The 4,905-nt window shown below is 35.6% G+C and overlaps 1 pseudogene; it reads right to left on the bottom strand.

Annotated features, from left to right (window-relative positions):
- Positions 1–1,226: 1,226 nt before the first annotated feature.
- On the bottom strand, positions 1,227–3,369 carry LOC129299867 (cyclic nucleotide-gated ion channel 17-like; annotated as a pseudogene).
- Positions 3,370–4,905: the final 1,536 nt, after the last annotated feature.

Below are 4,905 nucleotides of genomic sequence, written 5' to 3'. Positions count from 1 at the left end.
ACACACCTGACTGCATTTCGGGGATTTGCTGGACATCATTTCTATTCTTATTTCTTATTGGTTGTGCCACAGACACAGCAAGAAAAATTCAAGCTGAGATTATATCCCAAAAGTACAAGAACATAGAATTCTATGACTTCGACAAGTATTGACCATGAAAAGGAATGGTGACTGAAACCCTGGAGATATGACACGTGAGTTTGCAAAACGATATGCTCTTTGATTTAGGGCTTGTAAATAATGCTGTAGAGCAGGCGTACTTCGTCATTTTGATACTTTTTTCTTGGTTACTTTGGTTCGTTTTAATTTATAACCATGGTACTGAGAAAGGAAAAGGAACATCCCCCAGAGATTGATCGTAAAATCGATCATGTTGCACATCCTTGTTGCATTAATAACTATCAAATGTTCAAAAAAAAAAAAGTTTTGTAGATAATTGCTTTTAAAAAAAAGCAGAAAATTTTATGTAAATAATGTTGAGATTGGTTGCTTATATCAAGAACGACGTAATAATCCTTGACGAGATCATTGCATTGTAAGGAATTACAGAGCTATTATTCGATTAGGATGAATTGATGATTATTATTGTTACTATAATTCTTATTCATTTTTTTAATTTTTATTATTAATTATTAATAGTATAAATCATAAATGAAATACAAATCATAACACCTTTTTAAATGTTTTTTTATGTCTTTTAGGTTTGATTGATAGAATCAAGAACATAATTGGTATTTGGTATTACATTCTGATTATTATTTGAGCAAACCAAATAATTCTAGGAATTTCGGTCAAGAATATAAGATCTATTCTAATATCCCAGCCTCTCTTCAAGGTGGGGACTTCGTTAAGACTGCAACACTCAGAATTAATATTACAACCGTATCATAAAGCCATTTGACGGGCTTTCAGAGACAATCACTCATCTCTTGTGAGAAGATGTTTGGAACATACTACTCGTTTTTTAATTAACTTTGTCGAGCAAATCAACTAATTTCTCTTAGCCACTGAGCTCAATAGTTAAGTATTAAAAAATATTCTATTGGCCAAAAAAAAAAAAGTACTAAAAATATTCTTCTTGGAGGTCAATGGATGAGATCAAGAGACGAGAAATATAGGGAAGGAAGTTATCGCGTTCCATCCTGTCTCTGCTCAGCCTGCCATTCGAAAGGTGAAACAGACTCAAAACGCATACTTTACAGTTTGCACAATGACTCAGCATGCTGATGAAGATTAGATCTTACGTGTTAGTGTTCAATTCATGCACCAGAAAATGAATTGACGAAGACCCGCCAAGTCAGACTGCCATTTACCTGCTTCCCTAAATTCAAGACATATCTACAAATATCAGCAATCAAGACTGATTCAATGCAAAGCTGTAAAAAGGCTAAGCAGGGTTCATGTGAACTAGGAATCATTATCCTAGGGAAACGGTGGCAGTGTGCTTCTGTATAGATTTAGTAAGCTAGTCATTATCAGCTTCAACAGTAAAGTCAGGTTCTTCAGGTGTTTGAAATTTTGGCATGTCATCTTTAATCTTTAGGGCTCCCCTTCTTGTGTTTGCAGCAAACCTTGACGCAAGTAATGTGACGCCAAGGTTCAATTAGCTCGAGAAGAATCTGAATCGGCAGGACATTCATCCTCGGGTTCTCTCTCATTGGCCACATTCTCATCCATAGTGAAGGATTCCCTGAAAGCAAGATCTTTGGCAGACATCCTTTTCTTATATCGACGCCATGCAGCCTGTATGAAGCAGGCTACCCAAGTCCTCCATTGATGGGAATAAAACCGGAAGGTTTGCTGCAGCTTCTAGCCGTGGAGGCGCCTAAATTGATTCGCCACAAACTTGAGGTCTTTAGCTCGAAGAGCGAAAGCTTCAACCTCAGTAAGTGATTTGAGGGTCCTGGTCGAAGAAGGCAGGTTCACTGTTGATTTCGGAAGCAGGGCCCAAGCAAGTAGTTCCTCACCACAAAAATCTCCTGGTCTCAATATGATTGAATTGAAGAATCCACTGCGACCACCATTTGTAGTAGAACTATCTAATCTACCTCTGACGATAAAGAGCATTTCTGTCACAGGGTCTCCCTCCCGAGCAATGTAGGTGCCTTGAGCGCTCAAAAAGGATTCCAGCCGCTCACATATTGCGTCTAGTAGTTGATCATCCATCAGTGAGAAGAAGGGAACCTGAAAATAAAAAGGGATAGGTAAGTGTTTATATTAGAACCATTTAAGCCAAACTGCTCATTCGAATCATCAAGTGTTCAAAGTAACAATTGCGCAGCCAAGAACATCACAGGGCTCTGGTTGTCAGTTACCATGAAATGCCAGCACTAAGAAAACTGGAAATCCACAGATATCTGAAGATCAATTATGCTTGGATGAACAAATTTTTTATGCACATGGGCATAAGCAAAGCTTTTTCAAAATACCATCTGGATTAGCTTGGCCACGATCCCATGAACCCTCATATACTAAAAATTTGGATGGACCATGACAACTGGTAAGAAATGAGAGTAAAATACATCTTAGATAGCAAAAATCATACTCGTCGAACAAGGTCTAAGAATAGGTGGCGTTGGATATCACGGCGAAGATCAGCAGGTAATCCACGTAGAATTGTTTCTTCATCAACTCCTCGAGTTGCAAGCCACTTGTACTGAACAAATCGTCGAACACGTCGTCTCAAACCTTCAGGGAGTTGGTGATGTCTCATCCACTCTTCAGTGTCTCTTCGCTTGAGCCTCCACTCCTCGAGCCTTATGGTGGTTGATTGCAAATATGTCTATGCCAAAGAAATAACCACAGATATAGCCAAACTATTAATGATAGCTACATGTTACTGTTACAATATAAGAATGTAGTTAACTATTCTAGATACACTAGTCCAACGGCCTATTTCTCCTCAGGTACACAAGATTATGCAGATCACATATTAAAAGTCAGAAAGCCAATGAGATTGAGAAAAGATAGGACACTGGTTTAGTTAGGAATAACAAAGAAGCAAACATATTTTAACCCTCAGGAGCAAAAAAGTGATTTTTTTTTTTTGGAAAAAATGGGGAATCAAGCATATTTTATTGAAGTTTCACATGGGTTGGATAGTAATTAGAATGCCTAAAGGATCTTTCAAAAAAAAAAATCTCAAATACCTGCATGTTCCCAATCAAATGGGAAAACAACAGGAGACCCAGGATGGCAATCGAAATAGAAAATGATGTCTCGCCCATAAAAGTGCTCGTCTCCAAGTTCTGCCCATAAGAACTGAAATATAACCAAAAGGACTAAAAGAATCATAATTTTTTAGCAACAAACATTTACTTTCAATAACCTGTTTTGAAAATTAATAGATATATACTATTTCCCTGCCATGGACGGGTTCAGTTTCACATTCTGATATCCCGAGTCAGAATTTTACAGTTGAAGATATTCTTATCCATTGTATAAAAGCAGTAACATTCATGAATTGATACCATTCACTCAATAAGGTTAGTAAATCCCAATACGAACATAAATGTGAAACATGTTTCCATCTTTTTTATACCCTTTATCAAACATCTCTTGGGCAACTGAGCCAATAACAATCCTATTTATTCTCACTATCTTGATATAAATCAGGAGACCCAACACTACTACAAGGTATTCCAACAAAGGATAATGTTGGTTGTTGACTCTCTTCACCTTTAATTCCCTCAGCATCTTGCATGTGTCCCCATTTATTTATTCTATTTCCCGATAACTTCATGTGTCCTCGTAGTCCAACAATATATTTCCATTTATGCTCAAAGATATTTTCCTTTAAAAGCTATAGGTATATATTTAACGTAGAGTCTCATTTTTCCAAATCGCTCACTTATTTAAAAACTAACTATTTCATTGAATTAATGAGATTCTTCTCTTCCCTATTAGATGCTTATTATATTTAATAAATCATAAACAACCTAGCTACATGAACAATATTTAATTATCAGACCTTAGAAAAGGGAAAAAAGATATATCTAGAGCTCACTTAATCATAGTTTCAAAGAGTGCGTGTGTGTGTGTGTGTCTCATACGAATAAAACCTTGATAAGGAATTGATCAATGAACACGCAATTGTGAAGAAGTTAATTAAAGATCTCCTAATAGTATTAAGTTATATAGTGTTCTATCAGGAGAATTCATCATTTTGGACAAATTGAACGAAATGCTATAAATAAAAAAAAATTTCTAAATGCTATACTTTTAAAATTATTTACTAAGATACTATAATATGAAAAATTAGCTTCTGAAAAATCGAGTATACTAATATGAAAATTGGCCCATATAATACCGAGTTTCAATTTATTTTTTAATATTTATTAAAGTCTATTTTATGACATACCTATATCCAGTAGAATTGGAAATAAGGGCCCGGCTTAATAGGCTGCCCGTTTAAGCCCATTTTAATAAGGGTTTAGGCTTGAAAATTTGATAATTTTTAGGATAACCGGGCTTTGAAGCCTGGCCCTTTTAAGCCTCAAAAAAAAGGCTCGAGCCCGGGTGACCCGTCAAGCTCGTTTAACTTTTTTCTTTTGCTTTTATATTGGACTTTGGGGAATGGCCGAATTGGGATTGAACTTTCAACTTTCAAAAAAACCCTACGTAGCACACTTGTACTCGGTCTCTCAGTCTCTCACTCTTAGACCTATGACAAAGTTGGAAATGACATTTTATTTGTAAATGGTGATGAGGGAGATCTTGATTAGCATTGATAATGACTTTTGTCTTTATCTTATTTGAACTTCTAAATCTTGTATTTATTTTTTAAATTATATGATACTTTAATTTGATGTATCTTGAATTTTAAAATACTCTAAGTAAATTAAAATATTAAATTTTATTTTATTTTTTTTGTAAACGGGCTTGTGGGCTCGGCCCTGAGCGCTT

The sequence above is a fragment of the Prosopis cineraria genome, unplaced genomic scaffold (assembly GCF_029017545.1).
Source record: "Prosopis cineraria cultivar Desert tree isolate PC_DT_omini unplaced genomic scaffold, ASM2901754v1 PC1333, whole genome shotgun sequence".
Classification (NCBI taxonomy): Eukaryota; Viridiplantae; Streptophyta; class Magnoliopsida; order Fabales; family Fabaceae; genus Prosopis; species Prosopis cineraria.
Note: the sequence above shows the minus strand (reverse complement) of the source record. Positions and strands in the feature narration are given on the sequence as shown.